The sequence below is a fragment of the Podarcis vaucheri genome, assembly GCF_965113315.1.
Source record: "Podarcis vaucheri genome assembly, chromosome: 9".
NCBI classification, from domain to species: domain Eukaryota; kingdom Metazoa; phylum Chordata; class Lepidosauria; order Squamata; family Lacertidae; genus Podarcis; species Podarcis vaucheri.
The window spans coordinates 55,616,859-55,631,313 of NC_138767.1; positions in this window are offsets into that span (position 1 = coordinate 55,616,859).

The window sequence follows — 14,455 nt, forward strand, 5'->3', positions numbered from 1 at the left end:
GTCTGCCTTTGAAGACACGCTTTCCTCTTGATTTCACTCTGAAACCATGTGACCAGAGCCGTCTTTCCTATTGGGCTTACTGGCACGTTGCGCCAGGGCGCTGGCCTCTCAGGGACACCCCAGTGAGTGGGGGAGCTGCGAGGCTTTGCCAGCGGTCTCCCTTTCCCTGCATGCCCGCCAGCTGTGCCCCGTGAACCTTATGGCTGGCAGGCATGCAGCTTGCCTCCCAAGTTCAGGTTGGTTTCTTAAATGGAAAAAAAGGAGAGTAGAACCTCCCAAACGTTTACATTTCTCTTAGATGCTCTCCAATATACAGTAGATTAGAACTGTCCACTGATGAAAGATTTTTGTGCTTGATTAACCTTCCCTTTAACCAATTAATTAGACAATGGGCCTTAAATAAATGTGGATCTTACAAAAGTCTCAATCCTCTGTGAGATATCGACAGATGTGCGAGAGAACGTACAAGTTAATGGGGAGAAACTGCCACTCCTCATTAGGAAGGAAAGCCAGCTTCAAAATATATATTTTAACAAGCATTACTTTAGAGTACAATAACCCAAACAACTTACAAATGTTGTCTGGATGTAGACTCCTAGGTAAACTTACTGGAGCTTATAGAGGTTGAGGTGTAAGGCTGGGGCCATAGAGGTGCGACCCTGATCCCTTTCACATGTTTTTACACATAATTAATATTTTGCAAATGCAAATGCCCTGTTCTCTTGTTCTTGAAATCAGTGGAACAAATTAGTTTTGATTAACCTAAGTCCAATTGATTTCAACACAGCCATGATTAACTATCTCTGGATTAGAGCTAAACCACATATTTCTTAAGATTTACATTCAGCTAGCATTTATAGACACACGACAATAACGTGTGTCTTCCTCTATTAAAAATAGCACACCTTAGTTTTGCCAATTGGAGTTCTGCCACGTTTTAACCATATCCCATCCACATGATTTATAGGTTGAGGTGTTTCTCACACGTGCATATAAAATAAAATAACAACTTCCCGATGGTCTTAAGTGAGTTACAAACAAGCTGAGGAAGTTTAGAATGTATTTTAAACACTATCCATCAAGTTTCCTTCTCACCCATTGCTGTAGCCTGAGCATGGATTTATTGTATACTGTCTTTCCATCCATCCCCAAAGCATTTTTTGGCAGACATTTTCTGGTTATTCAGGATTAGATGCCTTGCTGGCATTTTTTTTTTAAATGAAAGGTTCAGCTCTCTCTCACAGTGGCGTAGCGTGGGGGGTGCAAGGGGTGCCGGCCGCACCGGGCGCAACATCTGGGGGGGGCGCGCTCGCTGCCTCCGGAGTCGCCGAAGAGCCTTGGGCGCAGGCTGTAGCGGAGCCGCATGTCTCGCGGAACCGCCGAGCTGTGCGCGCGTCTGGGCTGAAGGCGCCCGGCAGGCAGCGGCTCTCAGCGCTCGCCGCGGAGGACGCACCAGGCAGCCCCTCTTCACAGCCCCGCCTCCGCCGGTGCTGCTGCAGCTGCTGGGCAGTTGCATTTTCCTCGCCTCTCTGCCCCCCTCCTCCTCCGGGCAAGCGGCGTCGTTTGGGCGGCAGCGCCAGCGGCAACTCGCGGGTTAGGGGGGGCGCAAATTACTTGCCTTGCCCCGGGTTAGGGGGCGCAAATTACTTGCGTTGCCCGGGGTGCTGAGAACTCACGCTACGCCACTGCTCTCTCAAAAAAAGAGCACCCCATTACTCTATTTTGGAAGTGAAACACGTATGTCCCAGTTCAAAGATATAGGCAGTAGCTGCAACAAGGGCCAGTAGCTAAAGTGGTGCTTCAGGTTAAGAACAGTTTCAGGTTAAGTATGGACCTCTGGAATGAATTAAGTTCTTAACCCGAGGGACCACTGTATATGAAAACTCCTATCTACATTGTAATGAAGAGCTAACGCAAAGTTCACTGGGCTTCCTCCAAATATCTATGTTGGACAAATTCTACCTGGACTTATGAAAAAGATGGCAGAAACATTATGAAGATTCAAATGAACAGAGTGGTTGCAAGTTTTAAGTTTTACTTTCAATGCCGACCCATGCTATTGACAAGGGAAATCAGGGTTCTTGGAATGAATGTTAAAAGAGCCCTTATTACAGGCAAAGCAAAGAAGCTCAAGAGAATGGCAAAGGGTTATTTCTACTGCATTTGTATCATGTATCCTGCTTTACATGAGCATCTGCCTCTTGTGTCCTTTAAGAGAAGAACTGCTCTCAGGAGAAATACCGGTCTTTTGATTTTTGTCACAAGCTCCAACGGAAACCATCCTCTATCTCTTTAGGAGACCCTTCCCCTGGGCATTCATATCAGTTGAGGTAATCATTTCCAAATACAGCAAAGAGCATAAATCAAACCATAGATTAAAGGGGGGCGGGAGAGAGAGTTGTGGATTCAGTATCTCCAATGCAGAAAATTCAGTTCAGACTTCCTGTGAGATTATGAACTATCTCAAAGGATCAAATGTTATAGTAATCAATACAGGCCGAGTCTCTTTCCAGGCTTCCTGTGCTGCTTATCTGCTTTTCAAGTAGCAGTAACAAGTAGAACTCAGTAGCTCAAGATCACAGGGCAATGAGCCACAGAAGGAAAACAGCACTATGGAGAAGTGGCAGAAGACGTTATTAGGAAGGGAAAGGCTCGATACTGCTAACTGTAAAGTCCTAGCCCTAGACCCTTGCTAAATGCAAGACACGGATGGGGAACCTAGATATTGTTGGACTACAACTCTCATCATCCCTGACCATTGGCCATGCAGGCTGGGGCTGATGGAGGTTGGAGACCAGCAACATCTGGAAGGCCACAGGTGGGAATGGATGAATCTGTCCATTTTGGTTTCTCTCTGTTTCTCATTTTTCCAGTTGTAAATTCCGTTCTCTACATTTTCACATCAATTTGTGATTCTGTTTGTTTACTTGAAAATCCACATGAAATATCACCAGGATTTTAGGGCAAACTTCTAATATACACATTTATGTGTACAATTTCCCCTAATATACACATCCCCCCCCAAAAAATCAGTTTTCTATACAGTGGTACCTTGGGTTAAGTACTTAATTCATTCCGGAGGTCCGTTCTTAACCTGAAACTGTTTTTAACCTGAAGCACCACTTTAGCTAATGGGGCCTCCTGCTGCCACCGTAGCACGATTTCTGTTCTCATCCTGAAGCAAAGTTCTTAACCTGAAGCACTGTTTCTGGGTTAGCGGAGTCTCTGTAACCTGAAGCGTATGTAACCTGAAGCGTATGTAACCCGAGGTACCACTGTAATTATTTTGGTATGTTATTTTGACTAAAGTGGGCATTCACCTGCACACTTTGCCATAGTATGTGCATTTTTGTACACGTCATTTGCCGGCAGTGGGGTGGGGAACTAAGCTAAACAAGCAGAAACAAAACAAACTGGCAGGAGCACTCAGCTGCCTCTGCTGGTGCATTTGCACCAACCAGTAGTGGATCGTATGCTACCACTTTCTGGGGAAGGTCACGGAGGAAGCCCGCTGCAGTCGCACCATCCCAGCCCTCACCTGCAACCCAGCGGAGGAGAGAGGAGGCAACGCTGCCGTTGTCTCTCCTCCTCTCCGCCCCCGGGTCAGGCCTGACCTGGGAGTGGAGCCATGCCTAGTTGGTGGAGTTGGGCCATAACAAAGGAAGCTGCCTCCATAGCTCCCTTCTGGGCCAGAGTCAGGCCCTGAAGGCACGGCCTTCCTTCCAGTGTGGTGTAGTGGTTAAGAGCGGTGGACTCGTTATCTGGTGAACCAGGTTCACTTCCCCGCTCCTCCACCTGCAGCTGCTGGGTGACCTTGGGCCAGTCACACTTCTCTGAAGTCTCTCAGCCCCACTCACCTCACAAAGTGTTTATTGTGGGGGAGGAAGGGAAAGGAGATTCTTAGCCGCTTTGAGACTCCTTAAGGGGAGTGAAAGGCAGGATATCAAGTCCAAACTCTCTCTCTCTCTCTTTCCTGTGGCTCCAGCCTTGATGAGGGAGCCTGTTGTGGGGGTGACTGGTTGCGTCCCCTCAAAAAATGTGCCCAGGGCCACGGCCCCCCAGCCCTCCCACACTATGCCCTATTTCTTCCCAGTTACCAACCGCAGCAACTCAACAGTCAGGAGATCAGGTGAGTGGGGCCACCCTATCATGCCATCCGCTACTGCACATAACCTCGTTTATCTTAGAGATTGCCTTGTATGTCTCTGGAACCCACAATGTTGCCAGGGCAAAGTAAAGGCCCAATCCATTAATTTATCTGCCACTGTTGGGGACCCTCCATCCATCCTGCACAGGAATGGAGATCACATGACAGCTGGGTGTTATGGCGAACCTGAGCAGTCTTATTGGGGATTATCTGTACAGTGCAAGGACCCATTCAGCCTGCGGAGATGGTGGAGTCTGAATGGGGGCCACTTCACTCCATTTCACAATGGTGGTTAAGTTTCAATAACTTGTTTGACTAAGAGCATCACAGGATTAGCATCTAAAAATACATTAGATATAAAGCAGACTCCGTTATCTTAAATATACATCCTTTCCTGTTCTTTCTGTAAACTCAATCTAGACACAAAACGGACTTCTTTCATTGCGGCTCTTCTGCTTAGCTTAAAGAAAAATACCCTCGATATTATATAGCTCCTCAAAGTATCACCAAATAAACTGAACAAATCCATAGATTCCTACATACACCCCGAGTCTAGTAATGTGTTTGATACAGTGCAGTTGTCATTTTCATATAAATATTTAAAGCTGGAAACTTTTCGCGTTGCTTCATTTTACATTAAAACATTGTTTCAGTGGATTGTTCCCAGGGCAAAACCAACCCTTTTTTCACCCGTAGAAAAGAAATATCAAAACATCCTCCATAAAGTCTTACATAATCAACTGTGTAATCGCTGCAGCTATTTCGTTTTTTCTCAAATAGCTAACAATTCCATAACGAAGCTTGATCTGGTTCAATGCCCACTGCCATATAGGACTTTGCCACTGTTGTTACGTTGACAGTTTATTGCTTGCTGGTGTCTGCATCACTAGCAGCATAGCTATACCACAAAGTTGTTTAATGGACATTATATGGGAAAGGGCAGTAGGGCAGTGGTAGAGCAGATTCAATCCCCCAAATCTCCAGGTTGGACTAGGAGAGACTGCTATCAAAAACCCCGGAGAGCCACTGTCATAAACAGTATTGATTGGAAAATGAACGAGGTCCCAACTAAAGAAGAATGCCAACTTAAACTGATAGAATATGCACAGCTTGCAGACTTAACATATACAGTGGTACCTCGGGTTAAGTACTTAATTCATTCCGGAGGTCCGTTCTTAACCTGAAACTGTTCTTAACCTAAGATACCACTTTAGCTAATGGGGCCTCCCGCTGCCACTGCGCGATTTCTGTTCTCATCCTGAAGCAAAGTTCTTAACCTGAGGTACTATTTCTGGGTTAGCGGTGTCTGTAACCTGAAGCGTCTGTAACCCGAGGTACCACTGTAGAATAAAAGAACAAGAAAAACATTTGTTTAAAGATGATTGGAAAATGTTTATTGAATATATGGGGGGACATTGTGTACACTTGAAAACGTTGGCAGCATTAAGATAAATTCAACAGTGATGTTTTACTGTGGTTTTATATTTTTTTGGAAACTGACCAGAGTGGCTGGGGCAACCTAGTCAGACTGGCAGCAAACAAACAAACAAACAAACAAACAAACAAACATTTATTTACTTACTTTGCTAGATGAGCCTCTAGTCTGATCCATTAGGTTAATTATATTCTATGATCTGGACTGGGATCCTGGTGGGAGTCCCAAAGATTAAAAACCCCAAACCTCTCTGCCAGAGTTTATTTATTTTTATTATTTATTTATTTTTCAAAAAAACACCAATTTTCGCAATTGCTAAATGATGCAGCAATCTTGCAGCAGCTAAACAAGGTCTGGTCATCTTCCTGGATTTGTGGCTACCTGAAACCTCTATGTGTGCCACTTTGCATCCCATGGAAGAAAGGCAAGATTCATTGTAATAATATGTCCTATATTTCTTTATTCTTTATTTCTTCACTATATTAGATTCAGGTGCAAACATCAAACATGCAATAAAACACAAAGGAAAGCTAAAGAAAATTAAGCTTCATTCACTGAAGCTGTAATGATGGTTATAAATATTTGTAGGTAATGTAAAAAGGAAGCGATTCCTGCTGATTAAAAACCATGGACATTGGTACAAACTCTTAAATGCATCTGAGAAACAGAGAGAGATATTTTTGAATGGAGTCCAAAATTTATAAACTGCACAAGCCTCTTAATTCTTGACACTTGGAATTAAAAATTAAATAGGAAAAGTTTAAGCAAGCAAGCTCTTCTTGTTTAACTAAGGCTTTGCATCTTTTTAAATTGGCTTTTCTCTCTAGCATAGTTGGAGACTCCATGTGTATTAGCTTATTTGTTTTACAGCTTGTGGCTTTAGTGGTTTAGGCCTGTATTTTAAGATCATTGCCCTTTACAGGAAAGGGAAAGGTATGGAATGCAAAAGATCAGTTTAATAGAAATAAATACCACCTAACAAAAGCCCAAATGATTTAGTGTTTGTGTGCAAAAAAGACAAGGGCCTCACAATTTCAAAATACACACCAAACAATCTCAATAGCATTTTTTTTCTTCCCCGGAGAAGGATAGATACATGCTATCAATATTGATTTGTTGTGCTTATCTATGCTGTGCCTTTATGTAGCTGTCAGCAAGCACTGAACTGCAGAAATTATACTCTTAATGTGAAGTTTCTGGTTTTAACTCGTCTCCAGCCCACAAACCACCCAATAAATTGACACAAGTCTATCCGGCAAACCAATCACAGCTGCAAGGAAGAACAGGGCAGAATTAGCAACACTTGTCAAATAAAATAAATATTTATGGTCTCCCTGCTTCAAGTCTCTTACCCACATGTTACTTGGCCCCGTGCGATGGAAATGTTTTTCTTGGAATGGATAATTTGCTAGAGGAACTGAGTGGGGTGACATATATACACACAACACATCCTTTCAACACAATTCCCACAGTCTATACTCACAGAGGGGTCCCGTTGTGGCAATGGTTATTCATGCAGCAGGTCCAACTCTGGTTATACACGGAGGTGTCCTTGCACATGGCTGCGCAGGGCTTTTTTTCAGCTGGAACTCAGTTCCGGCACCTCTCGGGTGGTCACCACTGCCATTGTTGTTTTTGTTGTTTAGTCATTCAGTCGTGCCCAACTCTTCGTGACCTCATGGACCAGAGCACGCCAGGCACTCCTGTCTTCCACTGCCTCAAACTTATGTTGGTCAAACTTATGTTGGTAGATTCGAGAACACTGTCCAACCATCTCGTCCTCTGTTGTCCCCTTCTTGTGCCCTCCATCTTTCCCAACATCAGGGTCTTTTCCAGGGAGTCTTCTCTTCTCATGAGGGGGCCAAAGTATTGGAGCCTCAGCTTCACGATCTGTCCTTCCAGTGAGCACTCAGGGCTGATTTCCTTCAGAATGGATAGGTTTGATCTTCTTGCAGTCAAGAGTCTCCTCCAGCACCATAATTCAAAAGCATCAATTCTTCAGTGATCAGCCTTCTTTATGGTCCAGTTCTCACTTCCATACATCACTACTGGGAAAACCATAGCTTTAACTATACGGACCTTTGTTGGCAAGGTGATGTCTCTGCTTTTTAAGATGCTGTCATTACTGCCACTGCCATTACCGTATAAGAGAACAAGGGAGATGTTTATGGTGAGTTCCAGCACCTCTTTGTCTAGAATAGCACTGGGATGGGGAACCTGACACACTTCAGATGTTGTTGGACTCCAACTCCCATCATCATCATCATCATTATTATTTATTGACTTTACATACCGCCCTATACCTGGGGGTCTCAGGGCGGTTCACAGAATAAAATCAAGATATAAAACCACAAAATACATTAAAAAATGAAAACAACAACCCAATAGCCCCCCCCCAAAAAAAACACATTTTAAAAGGGCAGAGGATGTAAATCGGCTCAAGCAAAGACCTGGTTAAAAAGGAACTTTTTTACCTAGTGCCTAAAGGTGTATAATGAAGGCTCCAGGCGAACTTCTCTGGGGAGAGCATTCCACAGATGAGGAGCTACTGCAGAGAAGGCCCATTCTTGTGTTGCCACCCTCCAGACCCATCAAGGAGGAGGCACATGAAAGAGGGCCTCAGAAGATGATCTCAGGGTCTGGGTAGGTTCATATGGAAAGAGGCGGCTTGGGCCGATGGGAAGTGGAGTCCATCATTACCACAGAGGAACAGGTTCCTCACACCAGCTTTAGGGCTTATTTATTTATTTATTTATTTATTTATTTTATTATGTATTTATTTATTAAATTTGTATAGCCCTGGTGGGAGCATATTGCAGATATTAATACAGAGTCTGTGGTAAATCTGGCAATGGAAAATTTCTGTGGTGCCCTTACTCCCTTGATGCCCTAAACATGTGCCCATTTTGCTCAGCAGTTAATCTAGCCCTGCCTATCAGCATGGTGATAGTTTCATCCCTATATGTGCCCATTCAGTCACCTCAGTCTATGAAACTGGTTTGGCTCTGTTACAGGCGCCAAAGAATACTTGTTCCCACTTGCAAAATATCAGAATTTTTGCATGCGGCACCTAAATGGAACTCCCTGCCTATGGACGTCAGGCAGGAGACTTTGCTGTCCTCTTTTTTGTGTGCCCCCATTAAACACCACCGTTCATTTTAACCATCTCTTGAATGCTTTTGTATACTTGTTTTTGACTGTTGCTCGCCTGAGAATTTTAATGTTTTATTTTATATTCTTTGGAAACTCCTTATGGGTGGAGTGTTTTTTTATATATATATACCCTCAATCAGTGTATGCATTATGTGAAACAAAATATATAAATAAAATCCTATGGTGAGTAGCAGGTTAGACAAGGTATCCTCTAAGGCCCTTTCCAACCCTATGATCCTATGTCCTTCCGCTGCTCCATACAAGAAGGCTTGCTCAGAAAAAAATGTCACCGGAGGATTGTGCCTGATATAAATCAAGGTTTCCCTTAAGAACAACATGCCAGCGCAATCCTACAAAAATCTGTAGCCAATGATACTGCTAATTCCAATAATAAGATTAAATGAACATTAGTTGGGCCATTTCCGGCAGAAATAACCTCACTTGACCTTGGCATTCACCTTGTGAATGATCATCCCATGTGATTATGCCCACCTGCAGAGCAATCTATATTTTCATATAAGTTCCTCTGGGATGCCAGTTTGAATAATTAGACTTGACATTTCACTGACCAGCAAAAGAGAGGTCTTTTATTTCCTAAAGGAAACCACAAGGATAGCAATATCTTTATACCAATCTGTGCACTGCCGTCAAAATCATCTAATTTGTTTTTTTTCATGCATTTGCAATGTCATTTGGCCATCAGGCATATCCTTTTTCACTAAAGGTGAAGTACAAGGGAAGCCTCAGAATTGGCGTTTGCCTTTTAATACTTCTTTTTTAAAAATGTAAATAATAACATGCTGATTACGTAGATTCCTCCCCCCTGTTTTTGGCCAGTATTTTATCACTTGAAACATCTATGTCTTAGATTCTAAGACGCTCTCACTTTCCTTTCTTTGTTCATGGTTCAAATGTCACTGTGGAGTTGGGGCACCCGTTTTGAAACTGAAGAAAGATAATTGCTGCTGTTCTGAAAGTTCATTTACAACGTCCTGCAACCAGACGTCGAGTTTTTAACACTAACAGTTGATGAGAACTGATAAATGTGCAGAATATGTGAGTGGAAAGAATAAGAGTTATGATAGCCTCATGTTATTAGAATTTAGCCTATCATGAATGTGCACACATTGTAAAAATGAAGGCGGTGTATTTTTCGTGAATAAACCACAAACCCTAAGTAGAAGCAGCCTGCTCTGGAGATATTTGGATCCCTTTGGATCCAACCAATGTGTGATGGCAATGTGTGATGTCTGTTCAGACTTCCAAATAAAGTCAAATCCACTATCCAAGCCAATGAGCTGGGTTCTGAAACATTTTATAGCACTCTAGGTATATATGCACTGAACAGTTCTAGAGGATAATGAATTGTGCCTTCTGATTCATCACTCCACATAGACAACATTTAATTCTGAAAGAGGCTACACATGTCCAAACCAGGGGCAGCCTGTGCAATAGGCGAATGAAGCCATTTGCTTCAGGCTATAGACTGCCACCATTGGGCTGCTGTCAGACCAATCAAGGCTTTGCCTGGACCACAAATACAGCCCCGCCATCCCTCACTGATGTGTTAGGCAGCAGTGCAGACATGACAGAGGGTGCAAGGTGGGGCCCCATATCTGTAGAGGGGTTGTGGGGGCAAAGGCAGCATTGGGGTGTTCTGCCTATAGTGGCAAAACTTCTTGGGCCAGCCCTGTTCCAAATTATATGCATGTAAAGAAGAAGAAGAAGAAGAAGAAGAAGAAGAAGAAGAAGAGGAGGAGGAGGAGGAGGAGGAGGAGGAGGAGGAGGAGTTTGGATTTGATATCCCACTTTATCACTACCCGAAGGAGTCTCAAAGCGGCTAACATTCTCCTTTCCCTTCCTCCCCCACAACAAACACTCTGTGAGGTGAGTGGGGCTGAGAGACTTCAAAGAAGTGTCACCCAGCAGCTGCATGTGGAGGAGTGGAGATGCGAACCCGGTTCACCAGATTGCGAATCTACCGCTCTTAACCATCACACCACACTGGCTCTATAACAACAGCAACAACAACAACAACAACAACAACAACTTATTACTTATACCCCGCCCATCTGGCCGGGCCTCCCCAGCCACTCTGGGCGGCTCCCAACAGAATATTAAAAACACGATAAAACATCAAACATTAAAAAACTTCCCTAAACAGAGCTGCCTTCAGATTTCTTCTAAAAGTCAGATAGTTGTTGATTTCCTTGGCATTTGATGAGAGGGCGTTCCACAGGGCCTGTGCCACTACCGAAGGGGCCCTCTGCCTGGTTCCCTGTAGCTTCACTTCTCACAGCGAGGGAACTGCCAGAAGGCCCTCGGAGCTGGACCTCAGTGTCTGGGCTGAACGATGTGGGTTGAGACGCTCCTTCAGGTATACTGGGCCAAGGCTGTTTAGGGCTTTAAAGGTCAGCACCAACACTTTGAACTGTGCTTGGAAACGAACTGGTAAAGAGATGATAAGGCCAATGAACATGAGCCAGCTTCCTTCCCATCTGGGTTCAGTGAACACAGTTAAAATGCATGTAGTTGTCTTCTCTGCTATGGATTAGGATGAGACATTAGGGTTCCTGGAACTTTCCTTCAACGCAGAGCACTGATCAAATAAGAAATGCTTTCTTTGAGCGATAATATTGAACAGCGTAAGATCATTTTGCAACTGATGAAAAAGATGTAGTATAAGTTCTCACACGGAGGCATCTTCATTAGTGTCTTATATTCTGAAGTAATGTTTTGAAGTGCTGGAGTATTGAGCCCTGTTAATGCATCATTACTCGTGTGTAGAGTTCAATACTCCTGCTGAAGGTGGAGTGGGGTTGTGCTTTCGGCTGCAACTCCTTCCTGCAACAACCACATGTGGCTTTTGTGTTCAAGATAACTGAGAGTTTGATTCCGTGGCTATTGCAAGAATTTGGAAAGGAACAGAGGAGGTAGCCTGTCTCCACCTCCAAGAGTGTTAGGTTGACCTTTATATAGCAAAAATCAATCACACTGACCAGGAAATTGGGAGAGAAGGATTGACACAGCATCCTCAAATGAATGAATAGTGGAGCATTGCTAAACCTGTTTGACCTTTGCCCTCATAGAACCCCTGCAATCCAGGAATATGCAGCTGTCTCTGATGAACACTAGAGTCTTTTGATTATTTACCTACTTGGAAATGTGTAAAAATGTCCAAGCAGTGGATAAAATATTTAATTACATAACATGTACATTTAAAATATCATTAAAAATACTAAACAATATGTATAATTCCTTCATATAACTGTATTAGCTGCAAACAAAACTATTAATAGTTCAGTTGACAAATCTCCTTTGTTTCAGCATGCAACATGTATTGGGCTGTTTCTAAGTAAATAGGTATTTTTAAAACATCTGCAGCTGCATTCACACCATACTACATTTAAAGCACATCATCTCAGTTCCAAAGAATCCTGAGAACTGTGGCTTGTTAAGGGTACTGGGAATTGTAGCTCTGTGAGTGTCAAACTACAGTTCCCAGGATTCTTTGCGTGGGGAGTTCTTTAAATGTATCGTGTGCGCACACATCCCAAAAAAGTGGGAAAGATGACAGTTGGAGCCGTACCATCTTAAGGCACCAAAACACAGCTGTCAGTAGACTCAGAAAGAACACTTCTATTTGTTCTCCAAAAGACAGCCAGCCATTATCAACAGAATTTGTAACAGTTGTAACATGTTGGTAATACCTAAAAAGGACATGAAAAATTAGTGCACCCAAACATCTGCTGTGGTCATCATGACCAAAACCCTTTTATACAAACGGAGAAGATTTGGACGTTCAACTGCCTATTCTACTTGCTGACACAGATAAGTAATCTTGGATAACTGTAATATTTTATACATGGGTTTAATCTGCCCCTCTAGAATAATTCCCACAATATACTGAAACAAACAAGCCAACCAGCCAATAAAGGCCAGCATCAATGCACTTGAATTCCTACAGCTTTCAGTTGTGTGATTCTAAGTTCCCACCGTGAAACCTGTGCATAAAAGCTTTGTCCCTCAACGGCAACCATGTTTGCTTCCTGAACTCATTGTTCTTCACATTTCTTTATTCTTGAAGCTGCTTATTTCCCCTGATCTTAGGGTATGGATGTGTGATTTACAGTTTCTTGAAACCGGATTCCACTAAAGACCCTTCTGCTGTGCAAGATGGCAGCTGTTTTCTTTTTTTAAGAAAGAAAATCTTTGAATGAGCGTCTCAGTCTCTTCCTGCACGCAGCTATCCAACGGAAAGTTCTTAGCCTGTCTATATGAAAGGGTGCTTGTATATTGAGTGTTGTTGCCTGCAATTCTGTCCTTCACAGATGGGCCACTGGGAAACTGGTGAAACCAAGAAAATAGGGGCATTTAGCCAGGAATTTTTGTTTTCTCTCAATACACACAGCTGTAACATCGCTAGGTTGTTATTTCCTTCGGAACCCATACATGTCTGTGTTGGCTTCTTAGATGCAAGGCCTCATTCAAAGTACAATCCACCCTTTCTTTCTGCAAAAGCAAACAAGAAACCTGCCATCAGTTTTTCATGGAAACTACGCGAAGATGCTTTCAGAGAAGCTTTTTAATTAAAAATATGAATTAAGCAGACATATGTTATTGTCTAATCTGACTGAATGCAAGGGCTCTTAACAATGTGTTGTTGTTTTTCAAGTTTGGATACCTGAGCTCTTTTGAATTGGAAAAGCAAGAGGCTGAAGGTGCTGTAAACTTGTTGGGAACTTTTGAGGGGTGTGGTAGAAGCTTCTACAGAATGACAAATCCCATTTGTTGTAATGTGACAATCAAACAGGCATACCTCTCAGAAGGGCATGGAGAATCTTCCACTCATCACTGAAATGTCAAATGATGACTTCCCAAAGATTACACTCAGAGGTGTCAACATGCCATTTCTTGTGGCTGTTATTCCACTGAAGCCAATGCGAATATCAGGAAGAGGAAGTTTGCAAACTCCTAACCAAGCTTGCCTTGCAGCTGGTTCTGAATGCGGAAAACAGTATATGCAGATCAGCTTTCCTCCAACTGGTACCTTCCAGATGTTTTGGATCACAACTCCGATCATCTTCAGCCAGGTTGGCCCAAGGTCAGGATGATGGGAATTGTAGTCCAAAATATCCAGAAGGCAGCATGTCGGGGAAGACTGATATAAATCGTATTTTCTTCAAATGTAAATTGGTGCATCACTGGCCTGAATTTTCCTATACCAGTGCTTCCCAAACATTTGAGACAGAAGGGTGGTTTCTTTGGGGGGTATTTGCTGCTTCATGTGACAGTATAATGTAGCCAGCCTGGATATTATTTACCTTATTCTACTCAGAGACATGTGGAAGGAACCTCAGTTGTGGTTCCTTCTCAGGCACCAGAATGTTTTCATCATCCAAGACATTGCTTTCCTTAAGTTGCTTTCAAGAGTTCTCCAAAGGTCAACACTCATGAAGACAATAAAACTGTCAATTAATTTGCAGCAAGCAGCCTGAATTATTTAAGGCAAGAGATTTTGTGCTGTTTGTCGAAGATAGCCACATGCTCAGACAGAACGATGTTGTATACAACCAACAATATTGTTCAAAAATGGAATATTGTGGAATAGTATGAAGGGAAGTATATAAGAGATTAACGACTATCTTGCAGTTTTATTATTATGGGGCATTTTGGATTCCACTATTGGATGCATGTAAACTTAACAGGAAGACACCTTG